Raw genomic sequence first — 18,109 nt, forward strand, 5'->3', positions numbered from 1 at the left:
TGAATTTATCAAATGAACCTCTCAGCGAGGTATTGAACACTTGTTTTTTCTTTGTTCATTCCCTGATGCAAATTTCCTCCATTTATCTCGTTCTCTCAACATTGTGTTTCAAAATTATAATTACCGCCACCACCAATGTGCTTGATAGATGACGCAGTCACGCTGTCGCATAGTGAGGCAGTTTATATGCATAGTACTATTCTACAAACGTGTCTAATGTGAAATATATACCGGTAAGCATGTAAGCAAAACTAGATTTTAGGTCTGTGATGGAAAGTGATTGTTAACATTCTATTTATTTAAAAATAAATTCTACCGTGAGGCCTCCTAGGTGCGAGGCCCTGTGCGACTGCCCCCTAGGCGTGCGAGCGGTGCAGAGCCTGTGAAGAGGACGGTGTGAGTTGGCAGCTCTGCTGGTATCATTGCAAGGCCTTCTGTTCCTCTAAGCAAAGATGAGTGGTGGAGGGAAGATAACAGGACTATTCAAAATTGAGCACACCTCAGGCACAGCAGTCGTGTCATCTGGTCAATGCAGGCAAAATGCACAGAATATTATGTTGAAAAAGAATCAAAGTCCCTGGATTTGAATAATCACAGTGGAACAGTGATGTGTTACAATGTTTTACTTACTCTACCAATGCACACAAATTAGGTATATTCAATTGAAAGTGGTTAACTCATTGACTGCCATGCTGTTTTCCCATCTTTAATCCCTGGTGCCAGCGTTATTGACCATTTTCACGATGTTTGCGGACCCAATATTCTATATTATGGCTATGGAGACAATAGTATGTCTCATTTGACAGGCACTATTTATAGTCCAACAGGGATGAAACAGTTCATTTCTAGATACTTTTGTTTGTGCGCTATACCACGCTAAACATCGCCCAGTTTCAAAATAATCCAGGCTGGTTTTCTAGATTGTGAGATAAAGTGTGTTTTGTGCAGTGTATGGGCACATTTCGCGGCTGCTCGACTGAAACCTATATTATTGCCAGGTCAAAGGTAAACACGACCATATGTTTCTTCACAAAGTCCGGGGGAGGGGTCGTTTTCCGACGCTGAGATCATACAAACACAATTCTGCTCGGGCCAGACTATAGACAGAGCCGAATAGGTTTCCTCATCGATCGGTTTGATTATAGTTATTTTTTTTACGTTTTACCAGTAGTGCTGAGTCCAACATAGTCCAACATAGTCTGGTGGAAATGCATCTTATCGTCCATAATCATCATCCATATAATCCATTTAGTCTTTTTCATAATATCCAATAGTTTGCTCTAGGCGATCGCGTCCTGCTCACAGCGGCTTGCAACCTACTAGTTGTTTGGGGGGCTGTGGTTGTTTGTGGGCTGTGGGGCCCATGCATGGTCATAATGTAGGTGATACTGCCACATGGTGGGATGCAATCGTCATTGGAGGTGTCCAATCCATGCGAGTGCCTAGTATGCAAAAAATCGGGAAAAAAAGGAAAAGAAAACTAAACCTGAGATATTTCGGGTTTGACGCTCAATGCTTGGATTTGAAACACGAGAAATCTCGGGTTTGGCGCTGAATGAGTTAACAGTGGTTACAAGCAGCCATGTTGGAAGAAAGAGAAATACATAATAATTATGTGCAGGGCCTCTATTGAACCAGGTTAAAATGCCATTGCAGACCCGGTATCGAATGAATCATGATACATTTCCACAGACACGTTTTGTGTGCCTTTCACCTGCTATGATCATCTTTAGACTTCAGAAAAAAGTATTTCACCTGCTATGATCATCTTTACACTGCAAAGAAAAGTATTTAATCTGTTATAATCATTTTTACATGGCAGATAAACGTCTTTCATCTGCTATAATAACTAGGGGTGGGAATCACCAGTTTCATCACGATATCGATTATTTGGACAACGATACGATATTTTCCGATATCACAAAGTCTGCCACGATACGATACGATTCGATTCAGGTGCCTGCGATCGATATGAGATGATATTATATGCCAATTTAACACAATCAGTAACATTTAAATTAAAAAATAAAAAGGCAATGGAAATATCATTTGACATTTTTATTTTTGAGCTCTTCCAGACATTTAAATGAAAAACAATCTATTGTTTTTTATACAAATAGACCTCCTGTTCATTGTTTTTGGTTCGTTTTTTTATATCCTATTCACTGTCACAGAGCTTTATTTTGTCTGGAAAAGGCATATTGGGAGTCCAAAGGTGCAGTACCGGCCAGATCCTGGTAGTGGCGCTGTCTCGAGAATGCAGTAACCCCCCTCCTTCCCAGTCCCTAATGGACCTCTGCTGTTCTCTCTATGGCTCTATAAGCTTAGCTTAGTTAGCTTACGCTAACGCAACGTTAATTTCAGTATTTAACGCGACTTGGGCATAAAGGAATGGCGAGGATGCAAAGCATGTTAGACGCATTTGATCCGTTGTGGGGAAAAAAACAACAGGCACTTATTTCGGGTTGCAAAATAGGCGGACTCTGAAGCAATGCTGTCTAACGTCTACACACACAGAGATCTTGTTGTTGTTGCGGCCGGGTGGATATGCTCACCAGGGGATTTTCAAAATAAGAGTATCGCAATATGAATCGATCTTTTTACGTTGCATCGATCCTATTTGATAATTGATATTAGATCGATATATCGATCTGGATCGATGTATCGTCCCACCCCTAATAATAACCCTAACCCTAACCCATTTACACTGCTGAGAAAAGTATTTTAATATGAACAAAATAATTCACCTCTAGCCTGTTCATGTTTCCTTTATCCTGGGCTTTCATGAATCCCCAGGCTATAGGGGTTATAGGCCTATGTCCTGACTGATGCTCTTTTGTAGGTTTTTTCATTGTATATGAAAGTGCAGGATCGAAATGAGGTGTCACTTTGAGCAAATACTTTAGAAGCAATGGTTTATTAAAGATTATGGTTTTAAGTTATCAGTGTTGTGACATATCAGACCCAAAGAGTGAGATAGCCTACTATTGAATGTGCAGTGTTGAAATAAAAAATAAACTATTCATGTATAGAAGAAAATAGAGGGAAATAAAATGTTCCCAACAGCTTCAAACGAACTGGCAACATCACTTCGGCATTAACCAATTAATGCTCAGCATGAAGAAAAGGTGTGTTTGATACGCTGTACCCAGCAGGGCAGCATAGAGCTTCAATGACATGGAACAAAAGGAAAAGATGCAATGCCCCATTTCGTTGACTTTTCCAAGAAATGTGTTCTTTAGACATCTGCATAGAATTTCAAAGGACACGTTCAAATCAGAAGCGCCCAGGCAGCCACACAGTCGTAGTTATTTGACCTACACACATTTATAACTGAGAGATTGTGCTGAATACTGATGATTTAGTATCGCTCTATTTTTTGTTTGGAGTCAAACAACTCTACTGTTTGTTGCATATTGCAATATCTGTACAAGATTTTCACAAGGTGACATTTAGTAGTTTCCTCTTCTGCAACATTATATTCAGGCTTGGGGAGTAACGGAATACAGTAACAGTTGTTACGTACTCAGGATACAAAAACAATGTAACTGTATTCTGATACAGTTACAGGAAAAATAAAGACGTAATCAGTTTTCCGATAAAATTATTTATTATTTTAAATTAAAGTAATATATATATAAGTAATATATATATATTTATATATAAACTTGAAAGATAATGTAAAATACATGTTTTTTATATTATTTGTAATTATATTAACATTTCTTCTCTCTCTGTCCACATTCAAAGATTAGTTGCATTTGTCTGTTTTGTGAAAACACCTGACATCCAGTAACGAGGTACTGCCACTCAGCGAGTAGTGCATTGCAGTAGTCGAGGCGAGACCTGACTGTTGCTTGGACAAGGAGTTGAGTGGCTTCTTTTTTTGTCAGGAAGGGGCGGATCCTTCTGACGTTGCTCAGGAAGAATCTGCAGGTTCTGGTTGTTGTGGCGATGCGAGCGGAGAAGTTCAGCCGGTCGTCAAGGACAACACCATGGTTCTTGGCGGTCAGTGACGAGTCCACGGCTACATTCTCCACTGTGATGGAAAGGTCGGTCAGTGGGGATGATTTGGCCGGCAGGTGAAGCAACTCTGTTTTGCTTAGGTTCAGTTTGGTTAGAGATCAAGGTCATAAACGTGTGTGCACATATGCATCTATATATATATATGCTATCTAAAAAGAATGGTCTCTCTCTCTATTTATTTATCTATCCCTCTCTCTATATATTTATCTATATCTATCTATATATCTCTCTATATCTCTCTATCTCTCTCCCTCTCTCTCACATTCTCTTTTTCTCTTTCTCTTTCTCTTTCTCTCTCTCTTTCTCGCACTCTCACTATCTTTCTCTTTATCGCACTCTCTCGCTATCTCCCTCTCTCTCACATTATCTCTTTCTCTTTCTATTTCTCTTTCTCGTTCTCTTTCCCTTTCTCTTTTTATTTCTCTTTCTCTCTCCCTCACTCTCTTTCTCTTTCTCTTTTTGATTGAGACTGTATGGAGCGAGCTGCCAGGTCATGCTGATGTACTACTGGGCGGATCCTGGAGAGCATGGTTAGATATGGAATTACAGCATGGCTTGGCAACCTAACCGTGCAGCTGAAAGGCAGGCTTGTCAGCGTGGCACGACGCGGCTACGACGGTAATAGGGAAGAAAGAACATGAGCCCATGCAGAGCCGGTACGAGAAGGGAGTCATGGAACAAGCAACAGAAATCAATTCTTCTCTGAATACGAGCCGTCCACCAGGAAGAAGACTCGGTGTGCCAATGTGCAAATCAAACCGCTCGAAGCTGTATGGTTTGTTCCAGCCTCCAATCGAGCTGCTGAACTCAAATGCTAAATCTTGGTGCAAGAGAGCAATGTATAATAAACACCTTCAGACTTTAATTACAGTTACGTTTCAAGCCACCGTGTTGTCAATGTTAAATGTATAGTCAAATGTCTTTTTAAAAGAACGATTTTTTTTAAACGTTTTTTTTTTTTTTATGTCTAGCATCGTGCCAAACACTTCTAATGTTTTTATGATGTTTTTTTATGTGAAGCAACGGACTGTATCCACAGGGGGATACAAGCAAGGGACATATCCACTTAACATGCGCCCAGAAAAGCGGAATTTTTTTTTACTTGAACTTGAGTACTGCATACTTTTTTTGCAAAGCTTATCTTTATACGTTATGTTTCTTACAAAATAAAGAAAATCACTTTTAGTGCTAATGAAATTTGATTTGCTTTAAAATCTTTATTTCGAACATGCAATGAATACAAACAAACAATAACAAAAGCATTGAGTAACATAGGGCTGAACTTGAGTTGTACTTGTGTACTCACGTTTTTCTGTAGTAGTTGCAATATCATACATACATCTCCATCTATTTATATCTCTCTCTTTCTCTATTCATCGCTCTCACTCTTTCTCTATCTCTCTTTCTCTCCTCCTCTCTCTTTCTCTCTCCATCTCCATATCTTCATGTAGCTATGTATCACTCTATCTCTTTATCTATTATATCTCTATTATATATATCCCTCCATCTCTCTATTTGTACCTCTCTCTTTATATCCATCTCTATAGCTATATATCACTGTCTATATTCCCCCTTCTTTCTCTATATATCTATATATCTCTATATATACAGTGTGGTGTGGCTGCGTGCTAATGTGCTTAAACACACCCCTTTATAGTCATAAATGCAAGTGTGCTTCCTACTACCGGAGGCACTGACCGTAGATAATAAAATAATTCCCTCTCTGGAGATCAAAGTATGTCAACTGCATGTTTTAATAACTAAGGGTTTATGAGGTCCACAGAAGTCACAGGGGACTGGTGTTAATTTAGCTCCAGGAGTGGGGTAGTAAGACGTACAGTAGTGTTGTATATATATATATATACATAATACCGCCGAGGAATAAGAGGCGTTAATTTTTTACTTGCTGACTATAATAATAGCACCATGCATGTTCCACCTCAATAGGCTTCATTCCATGCAGTAAGTGTGTGTGTTTCTGTGTGTGTGTGTGTGTGTGTGTGTGTGTGCGTGCGTGCGTGCGTGTGTGTGTGTGTGTGTGTGTGTGTGTGTGTGTGTGTGTGTGTGTGTGTGTGTGTGTGTGTGTGTGTGTGTGTGTGTGTGTGTGTGTGTGTGTGTGTGTGTGTGTGTGTGTGTGTGTGTGTGTGTGTGTGTGTGTGTGTGTGTGTGTGTGTGTGTGTGCATGGTCTCTCTCAGGTACATACACATTTACATACAGTATGTGTCATTAAAGCTGCTACTAATGGTTATTTAGGTAATTGATTCATCCGATGATTATTTCAAGCTAAACGATTAATTTCCATCCCCCCCAAAAAACCAACACGTAATTGAACGTTCACATTTCATTTATCCCATGAATGCACACTGATGTCAAGCTAAACTTTAACAGTCTTTTTAGAGCATGTCTGAACATTCTTAGTTCTTAGAAATGAAGCATCGATACAGTCATTTAAAATTGATTGCATTTTGTAATCCATCTATTTGATAAATCAATTAATCATGACACCCCTAGTGCGTGCACACACACACGCACACACACACACACACACACACACACACACACACACACACACACACACACACACACACACACACACACACACACACACACACACACACACACACACACACACACATGCACACAAATGCATGTTTGTATACACTGCGGTGTGGGGATGCAAGCAATTTGTACATGTTGCACTGATTTATACAGAAAACCAGCAAGCTGCAAACCTCCATTGGGCAGGTGCTCTCCAAAGTAGCATTGAGCTTAATAGAATTGTAAGAACAGTGGAATGCTCTACTGAGTCCAATGATCCCTCCCAGAAGTCCCTGCTACAAATAGTTCACAAGTTATCCAATTAGTTATCCAATCACAAGTTAGTCCAATGATGCCTCCCACAAATCTCTAGGACAGTTAACGGCTTATGAAAGTGGGCGTGGCTAAATGGTGTGTGCGTGAAGCGTGAATACTTTCCCCAAGGCAGTTGTCCTTCCGCGTTTGGTTTACGCGGCCTGATTGGCCACTGAGGCTTCTCTCAACGCCCAATTGCGTTACTCCTAGCGCTCACTCCTAACTTTCAGAACTTCTCTCAGTTCCACAAGTCCATCACATCAGCTACCTACCTGCATCAATATACTACTAACTATCAACTAACTCGCTACCGCCATGCATCAATATACTAACTAACTAGCACATCAATGCACTAACTACTACCGCCGTGCATCGCTATACTGCTACCGCCGTGCATCAATATACTATCACATCAATGCACTAACTACTACCGCTGTGCATCAATATACTAACTATTGATGTGATGTCGATTGATATGAATAGCGCGTTACGTTAATATAGAGAGATGAAAACAATACGTTATTTATATTGATGTGGTGTCGATTGATATGATAGAGAGATGAAAACAATACGAGGAAATGGGCTGTGGAACGGAAGGACTTGGGCTGTGGAACTGAAAGCTAGGGCGCAACGCGATTGGGCGCTGAGAGAAGCGTCAGTGGCCAATCAGGCCGCGCAAACCGAACGCGGAAGGACAACTGCCTTGGGGAAAGTATTCACGCGTGCGTGAAACATGGCGTTGCTTTAACTCTGTCACTGCCGCACTACCAAACGGTTAACCCTTTCACTGCGACAAACACAGAAGGTTAACCCTTTCACTGTCAAACAACATCAGGTTAACCCTTTCACTGCCACACTACAGAAGGTTAACCCTTTCACTATCACACTACCGACGGTAACCGGTGTGTGTGTGATAGTAAAGGGTTAACCTTCTGTAGTGTGGCAGTGAAAGGGTTAAAAACAAAAATTAAACAAACATCTTTTCATGTATCAAAAATGTTTATTAAATTAAATAATTGTAGGAGTAGTGGCATGTTAGAAAACGTTCAAAAAGTTGCACATACATGCACATACCATGCACATGACACACACACGACGTGCACCCGCAGCCGTGTCTCCCTTTGAGGATAAAGCAGCGAAGGCGAGTAACGCGTTGAAGCACTGGTCTCAATTTGCTTTGTACACGCTCCAGAAATTGATTCATTATTTTCTTTCTTATAGAAAAGGCACATTGTCGATTTAGGTATTACAGCTTCCCTGGAGATCAAGAGTCTTTTTCAAGTGGCGATACAAAGGACATGGCCCTTTGAAGGGATATGGTTGTTGATGCTACGTGCACACATACACACACACACACACATGCACGCACGCACGCACACACGCACGCACACACGCACACATGCACACACACACGCACACACACACACACACACACACACACACACACACACACACACACACACTGATCAAGTTACAAAGAAGTTTAAATTTGTATTTGAGGAGAGTTCAATGACTGCTAACGCTAACCAAACACTGAGATGGTGCATAACTATAAGTAGTAGTTTCAAGTTTCTTTAATAGTTGTCATACAGAAGTACAGAATACTTTCATACAAAATGCTTCTTACTGTTATGCTCCAGAGACTGTGCTAGACAAGATGGTATCAAATAACATAGTATAGCATGTAAATTAGAAGTAGAAAAAGAGGTCCCAGTGTTCAGTATAGACATATGTACAATGTTCGATGCAGAATAGACGTAACTGAGTTACCATACTGTATAATATACAATACTATGCAGTGTACTAATGTACAATACTATATAGTGCAAAGCAGAAATGGGATGAGGTACAATTTAGGTACATGGGTATGGGTAGTATGGGTAGTATGGGTGATTTCCTTTTTCCTTTTATTTCATCCATGACACTCATACTTTTCCTGATTATACATCCTTGACACTCTCATCCTTATACTGGATATACATATTTGACACTCTCATGCTTATACTGGATATACATATTTGACACCATATTTGGTGGCGTAGCGGAGATTGCACTCGTCACCAATGCAACAGACTCCGGTCTCGACTCCCCGAGTCAGCGTTGCCTGTGGCTTGGGCCAGTCGTCATACTATCTCAATTGGCAGAGGCTGCGGGTGGAATGTCGATGGGTGGGGATTGGACGTTGTGGTCAGCGACTCCTACAGGTCGGTTGGGTGACGCCTGTACAGCAGAGACAGGAAGTATCGGGGGCAGCGTGAGCCTGCCACGCGTTACTCCTCGCCACTGAGAGTCCGCGCTGTCTGGTGAAAAGATGTGACAGGCTGCCTCCTCGTGTACCGGAGGGGACACGTGATGCAAGGCTTCTATCCTCACTACAGCCAACCAGTGGGAGGCATAGTCTAGCAACGTTCAAGACAGGGGAGGGGAGAATTGAAGGGGAGAATTGGCTATATGAAATTGGGATGGGAGAAAAATTTAAAAATAAGGAGAAAAAGTGTTGAAACTTGGGTGCTGCAGTGTTGAGTCCATAGTAGTAAGAGACATATTGGTATAGTAGGTAGGTAGTAATATAGACAAGGACGATTCATTAGTGGAAGAGTGTGTGATAGTAGGAGACAGTAAGAAGGTTCTTTCATCTCAGATATTGATTGAAGAAGTGTGTTTTTAGTCGACGGCGAAAAATGTGTCGTGTTTCGGCTGTCCTAACTGTGGTGGGAAGTTTGTTCCACCATTGTGCAGCAAGGACCGAGAATAGGCGGCTTCTCTTTGATGACCCTCCCGGAGCTCGGATAGGAGTGGGTCTGAGGTGGCCAGAAGATGTAGAGCGGAGGGGTCTTGAGGGATGGTAGTTAGAGACCATTGACCGGAGGTAGGCGGGAGCCATGCTCTTCTCTGTGTGATATGCCAGGTCGAGTGTGGGTGTCTCTCTCACCCCTATCTCACCCCCTCAATTCAAAGCCCCCTACATGTCCCAGGTGACTCACTCTCCCTATCTCCCTATCTCTCTCTCTCTCTATCTCTATCTACAGTATAGGTCTCTCGATTCGCTCAGCCGTATAGAAGTGTGAGGCATGTTTTTCACCCGTCGACGTACTGCGCTCCGTAGGAATACCAGGCACTGGATTGTGAATGTGTCAACATCTCCAGGCTGTTTGTTTTTCATAATAAGTGTAGTCGTGAGGACAGGCACTGGATTGTTCGTCACGTTCCCACGATTTCACGCAAGCATTACATTCATATGCATACTGTACGTTCCCTATTGTTTTGAGCGCGTAGGCGCTGCCCTCCCCCTCATCTGCATACAGCACCTTCATTATCACACTATTGTTAACATAAGTGAGCGATTTGTATGCATGGTGGTGATCACTGCATGTAAAGGCATGAACGGGCAAGATCTACATTCCGGAGGAGAGCTATTCACACTGTCTGGCTACCAACGTCCGGTGGCGTGATGTGGTGGTTAATGGGGGCGTTAAGGCGAGAAAGAGAATAATACGTTTTGGGAACTATTTAAAAAAATAAAATGGGTTTGAACTGTCAAAGTGCTGGTATTGAAATGCTAATTATTTAAACAATGCCATGGAAGGACATGGCTATGAAAGGAGTAATGACAAACCCTGTTGCTGGGGTGCCGATTTCTCTATCGCTTTACGCAATTCATAAGTGCTAATTCTTATTTTTTTGAACAAATGTTTTTTATTTTCTCTTTTTTAACATAAAACTAAACAAACAATACAGTAACAGTAAAAATCAATGATAAATCACAGGACAATGACATAAATTATAATAACAATAATGACAGTCCAGTAATTAAATCAAAATAAATGTAGATTAAAAGACATAAAAATAATAAATACAATACAATACATGTGCTCTTGCTCGCTCTTCCTTGCTCTTTCCTTCCCCTTCCCTCCCCCTCCACCCCCCCCCCCCCATCAGGACCCCCTCTTGGACTATACATCCACTATTCCATTTAACATCAGAAATTACAAGTTCATATGCTTCCCTTTATCTTCTCCACCACAGCTAACCAGATTGCTATGCTGGCTTCATTAACACCTAAAATTCGTGCAGTAGATATCTCTAGATAAATCACATCGAGATAGGTGAGAACCCATACCTTCCGGCACATTTTATCCGGTTGAATCCAGCGTGGCGCTATCACCTTTTCGGCAGATGTAAGACCGGACAAAATTAGTCTTTTTACATGTACAGAGGTTGATAACTGAGAAACATCATTCAACAACAATACAGAAGGCAGTATAGGTATGGTCAGAGAAAAAAATTCTGATAATTGAGTGGTTACTTTTTCCCAGAATATCTTAACAGGAGGGCATTCCCAATACGCATAAATGTACCAAGATCACCGTTTAAACATAAGGAGCATCGATTCTTATTCTAATCCTTATTAATTATTTTAAAAACGTTAGTTTGTTTCTGGAACTTCACTTAGTACAGATATATTCCTCACCTCTCGCAGACTCACTTAGTCTCGTGTTTTTTATCTCGCCACATACTCCCTACAGTGAACCAAGAGCGCCCCCCTCTGGTAAAGCACTGTCAACTCACAAGATAAGAAACATGCATTATGAGCCATAAACAGTACCGTGTCTACACGACATTGTGTGATACAGTTATTCTTAGGTTACTCTTAGGTTATATACAATTACTGTATAAAGCTCATATCCTGAGCCTACGCCCTACAGTATGCATGTAATGCATTTGTTCCATAGGGAAAATAGCTAATCTACGCTATTGAAGTTATTGGTTTGTATAGTTTTCAAGTTTCTTTAATAGTTGTCATACAGAAGTACAGAATACTTTCATACAAAATGCTTCTTACTGTTACGCTCCAGAGACTGTGCTAGACAAGATAGTATCAAATAACATAGTATAGCATGTAATTTAGAAGAAGAAAAATGAGGTCACAGTGTTCGGTATAGACATATGTACAATGTTCTGAGTTACCATATAATATACAATACTATGCAGTGTACTAATGTACAGTACTATCTAGTGCAAAGCAGAAATGGGATGAGGTACAATTTAGCCGTATATATACAGTATAGCCGACGTTGAGTTGATTTTTGGAGTTGACGTCGATGGATAGTGTTTTTACCATTGAGTTGTCTACTCAGTTTAGAGACCAGCGAGAGAGAGATAGTGAGAAAGGGGTTCCCGGGACACTAGAGGTTACCGTTCCAGGGCGCTGGAGTTTACTGAAGGTGTTTACCATGGCAGCAGGTGTTGTGGGCCCAATTCAACAAAACATCTGTTACCCCCCCATGACACACCCACAGTGTGGGCCGTGAAGGTAACTTTCAAAACACAACAGATTCCAGGTTTAAAACGTCCATCCGTAGCGCAATTCCATGGATTTTGCCGACCTATAGTAACATCATCAGGATATAATCTCAAACAGACAATGGGATTCTAATTTGCAGTCTTATCATCATCATCGTCGTCATCATCATCATCATCATCATCATCATCATCATCATCATCATCATCATCATCATCATCATCACCATCATCATCATCATAATCATCATCATCGTCATCATCATCATCATCATCATCATCATCATCATCATCATCATCAATAATTGTAGTAGTAGTCATTTCAATAAGTATACAATTATGTTTGTGTCTACATTTCCATTCCCCTTCAAATGTGTCTTTTTCAGAAGTATCTGTAATCTGATTACGGCATGATAAGTACAGTCCATAATGCATCACTGTAATAGAGTGTAGGTTCTCTCTGGTTGTAACCCTGTTACGTGTAATGAGTTACTCGCTAACCATACTCAACCCTGTAGCTCTAAATGGATTAACATGAATGAGTCCAGAGGTGTTTTGAACATACATTGCAGTTGTTTTCATGACCAGCTGAACCCACCTCAATCACTTCCATTTCCAATGTCATTACTTTTCCTCAATAACCGAATAGCGACCCCACTACTGGACAATAACATATTATCATCTGGCTATATGTTCTCTAGGGATTTGTATTATTGTGCATCTGGCAGAGGGAAGTGAACCTAACAATCCTTTCAATAGGAATATGAAATAGTTTTAACCTCTTAAGCCCAATCATCCCAGTACCGGTACAATATTTAGTTCACGTCACAAATAGATCAATACAGTCCTGGTTAAGCCCTAGCCATATTTTCAGAAAATGTGCCTAAAAGTACATACCCAAGTAAATGGAAGATTGCTCCACTTCTACAAGGGCCATTTGCATGTTCTTGATATATAGGGACCTCAGGGAATGTATTCACAGTGTCAGAAATATTGTGTCTGTTAAAATGCTTGAGTAAATTGTAATGCACCAAAGGAGAATATACTTTTTTGTTTCATATTTGACAGTGAATAACACCATGCTAACATTGACCGTCACCAGACATGTAAAATTGCCACAGAGCTCATTCAGCACCTTATTGTGATAAAGTGTCAAAAGAATCTAAGCAAATTAATAAAGGGCATGTGATTTACAGGTTTTTTTGTATATAAAGTATTGCATTTTGCCATCCGGACACATGCAATTTGAAATATGAATATAGAATATAGAATATCAGGCATATAAAGCAGACCGTGAAATCTACTGTAAGTACAGTTACTTTTTTATAATGTAAATAGCTCCGCCATTTTTTTTCTAGACCTTCACAGAAAGTTAAAGAAACAATCTACATTGTATTTCATGGCAATAACGTTCAGGTTTGTTCGACCAGTGAGATATAATCACGGAAAAAAATCAATCAGAATATTTTGCTAATAATATTTTCAGCAGCTTTCACAGAGGTCCGTTATTACTCGATAACGGACCTCTGCTGAGCAATAATGACCGCTGTTCGCAGCTGTTCGCAATCAAGCCCACTGACACACACTGCAGCAGTGCAATCAGTCCACACACCTGCCGGCGATAATAATAACTTTATTTGGGCTGACAGCGGACGGAGCCACAGAACAACTGCGTCTGCATTTGATCTCGTCTTGTCGATGGTGTAAAATGAATTAGGTATATTGTTAGTAAGTTAGCCATGTAATAAGTGGGATAATGTATACTCGGTCATTGTCGCAAAATAATTGACCTTCACTACGTTTAAAACACCTCGGCGAGGCGCCTCGGTATTCTAAACTCCGTGTCGTTTATTATTTTGCGACAATGACCTCATAGCTATACATTATCCCTGACTTATTTAGCTAATAACACTTAAAATCATTGGTAAACAAACGTAGTGCTGAACATATACACTTTGACTGCTGTTTTGATAGGGTTTATTCTATATGCATATAATAGAATAGAAGTACTTAGCCCAGCAATGAAGTAGAGCAGGCATGGTTTAGATGTTGTAGGTCGGACAGAAGATGTTATGAAGCTGATCCATGACCTCAGTGGCGCTCATAACCAATATGGGGTAGAACAGTCACTGCAGTCTGTATAATGACATACTAACACTCGAGTCAATGACTCAGAGAGACAGGGAGAGGGGTTAGAGAGTTCCCGTGTTTGCAGTGGGCAGACATAGGAGCAATAGATACATGTAATAATCATATATATATATATATATATATATATATATATATATATATATATGCATACATAGTAGCAATATTTTTTTTTATCCAATATTTTTTTTTATCCACTTTTTCTCCCATTTTCTATTTTTCTCCCATCCCAATTTTCATATCGTCCAATTCAACCCTCCCCTGTCTTCGAACGTTGTTTCTTGCCTCCGACAAGCCGGCTGCAATGTGGACTAAGTCATACATAGCACGAGTCCCCTCCGATACTCGAGGTAACAGCCGTCGCATCTTTTCACCTGCGCAGCTCGATCTTTCAGCGTCGGGGGTCTGGGCTTTGGAGGGGCCCCGCCCCCGTCGCTTCTTGATTCTACTGCGCAGGCGCACCAACCGACCTGTAGGAGTCGCTGTCCACAACGCCCGATCCCCACCCTTCAGTTTCCCTCCCCGTAATACGGCCAATGTGTATTACTGTGGACGACCAGCTAAACTGAAAGCAATGTGGAGAGCGGGGCTCGAACAGGAGGCATCCTGTTCGAGCCCAGTCTCCAGCATTCGTTGCGAGCGCCTTGCCCACTGCGCCACGTAGCCGCCTACATAGTAGCAATATTATCAAATTATTCTATATTCAATATTCATATTTCAAATGGCACTGTATCTACAAAAATACCCTGTAAATCAGCTGACCTTTATTCATTTGCTTCGATTTTTAGTACTTGATCTTGATCTCAAGAAGGTGCTGAATGAGCTCAGTGTTCACTTTTGGTCAATGTTAGCATGGTGTTATTCACCGTAAAATATGGGAAAAAATATATTATAATAATAATTTACAGTATATTCTCCTTTGGTTCATTACAATTTACTCAAGCATACTGTAGTAACAAACACAATAGTTCCGTGACGGGGAATACATTCCCTGAGGTCCCTAGATGTCCCTAGATACCACGTGCCTCTGCCGTCGGTGTGTGAGTGAAGGTGTGTGAGTGAATGGGTGAATGTGAGGCATTGTCAAGCGCTTTGGATAAAAGCTCTCTTTTAAATATTTTTTATCCACTTTTTCTCCTCCTGTTTTTCTGTGTTTTTACCCCATCCCAATTTAGTCGTTATGCCAATTCCTCCCTCCCCTTCCTGGTTGTTGCTCGCATGTGCCCCCCACTGGTCGGTCTAGGGCAGTGGCGGCTCTGCCACTAGGGGCGCACGGGCGCCGCCCCACCTGCTGTTAAATCAGAGAAGAAGAAAATAAAACTTTATAGTTTTTTGTTTTATAGCCCTATAAATAATATAAACATGTTTAAAATGAATAATATTTACTCATTTTAAGTATGTTTGTATTTCCAATGCACAATATAACGTTATTATCTAAAATAAAAAAACACTCGTTTTCCTCACGTTTTTTTTATTTTTTTATTTTTTCGTATTTCTCGGCCCGGGCTAGACGCGATAGCGCTCTGAGTGCGCGTCACAGTTTGATCGCTGTATCCGTCACAGCCAATCAGTGCATAACGCGTTGTGCGTTGAAATATGACTATTATGTTGGAATCCGGGCGCGATTTGAAGCGGTCTAGCCAGTAGCGTCAAGAATTTCTGTAGCCGCATTTCGCGGAGACGCTCTCTGATTGGCCGACGCCAGTATTTTTTTCCGTAGCAGAATTTCACAGAGACGATCTCTGATTGGCCGAATCCAATTTCTAATGTTCCAATTCTAGCTTATTCCTAGGTTGGTCCGTTGGTGGACGGTAGAGATAGTTGTGTTGTTGTGAGATGCAGGCGCAGCTGTTTGTCTTAGAGCGTGCCGTGACTGCAAGTTCTTTAGACTGTTAAGCTTAGGCACTCTTTCAAAGTTGGTTAAGGTTAGAGTTTGTCTTAGAGCATGGCGATAGAACGCCAGGTAGTTTGCAGTCTGTTTGAGCGGAAATGGACAAAGGAATGAAGTACTTGTGTTGTGTGGTGCTTCTGCTAACAAGCTAACACTTGGCTAACAAGCTATATGGCGGATGCAGTCTGGACACAGTGGACAGTATTCTGGAATACATCAACAGTGGATTATACACTTTATCAAGGCAAGCCCTGAGTCCTGCCCTGGACGTGTCAACTAAACAGTGAGTCTCTCTCTCTCTCTCTCGCTCTCTCTCTCTCTCTCTCTCTCTCTCTCTCTCTCTCTCTCTCTCTCTCTCTCTCTCTCTCTCTCTCTCTCTCTCTCTCTCTCTCTCTCTCTCTCTCTCTCTCTCTCTCTCTCTCTCTTTTGGATTGAAAATACGTGGATTATGGCTTGTTCAATATCGTCTATGTTTGAATGAATGAATGAATGAGAACTTTATTAACAGATTGCAGAATGGGTACAATACAGTACGGCTCAATACACACAATTGTTAAGGGGATGCAGACCAGAGAAAGACGTTTGTCTTGTTTACATCAGGGTCCCAGATTTTCGATTCATATCGATAGTTTAATAGCTAGCCTTGGCTCGTTTAACAATATGCAAAATATGTGTACAGCCCTGTACTCATACTGAAGTTATTCTTGGTATATAATAGGTCTGATTGTGTAACGAATCGATTCCACGTCGCGCTGTGTGTGAGAGAGAGAAGGAGAGAGGGAGAGATCTGCGTGTGTTTGGAGACGGAGCGAGTTTTGTTTCTAACTTTTCTATTTATATATTGTGTTTCAAGTTATGAATTAGACTATACTTTATTTGACTGGTTGTGTGTTGTTGTAGTAACAGCTGAGCGACTCGTTCGTAAGAGCCGATTCATTGCCGTGAGCGTGAGTCGAATCGCTCACGTCTTGCCATGAGTCGGTTGTGTGGTACTGTACATGTTTGCAAAATGTTTGGTATAGCGCCCCTAGTGGCGAAGCATCCACAAGCCGCTACTGGTCTAGGGAGCCCTGAAGTCTATCGGATGCTTCCTCCGAGACATAGGAGACAGCCAGCAGCATCTTTTTTCACCTGCCAGCGCAGACTCTCATTGGTGAGGTGTAACGTGTGGGAGGTCACACTATCCTCACCATCTCCCTCCCTCGCACCCCACCGGCTTCCCTCCCGCTGACTCTGCCAATTGAGCCAGTATGACGGCCGACCAAGCCGGAGGCAACGCTGACAGCCGGATTCGATACCAGTGTCTCTCGCGTTGGTGACGAGCGCTTAGTCCGCTGCGCCACCCAGCCGCCCCTATAAAAGCTCTCTTTTAACTTGGTCAGGAAGCTTAGGTTAAAGTGTGGCTTTTATTTTTAGCAACTGCCGTTCCATAAATAAACATAGGTATCCATCTGAACACAGTTTGCTGAAGGAGAGGAAATGGAATGTCCAATACGGGATTCACGTGGTTTCTCATAACACTTTTATTTTAGCAACAAATCTAGTTTTTCTTTTCATGCCAAGTAAAAACGTGTCCGAGCTACTTGTATGTCTGTACTTGATTACGGTGATGTTATATCCTTGCACACAGCTTCCACTGTCATTACATTCCACTCTCTCACACTTTACCTTAATTATGTGTAGCATGCATCACTACATTTGATTACTAATGCAACATCTTTAACTCACCCAATTAGTGGGCTGGACATCCTTAGCTACACGCAGACTGCAGCATTCATATGTCTTCATTTATAAAGCATTACTAGGTAAACTACCGCTCTGCTTCTGTTCCCTGCTGTACCAGAACTCTACTGTTTGCTCTATAATGTTCCCATGGCTCGTACACAACT

At 41.3% G+C, this 18,109-nt stretch overlaps 1 protein-coding gene across 1 annotated transcript in view; it reads left to right on the forward strand.

The window, feature by feature from the left end:
* Positions 1-18,109, forward strand: part of LOC311237093 (astrotactin-2-like) — a gene marked incomplete at both ends in the record, with an annotated part of 729,417 nt that overhangs the window by 653,853 nt on the left and 57,455 nt on the right.

The sequence above is a fragment of the Notolepis coatsorum genome (genome assembly GCF_963971535.1).
Source record: "Notolepis coatsorum genome assembly, chromosome: 11".
In the NCBI taxonomy this organism is placed as follows: Eukaryota; Metazoa; Chordata; class Actinopteri; order Aulopiformes; family Paralepididae; genus Notolepis; species Notolepis coatsorum.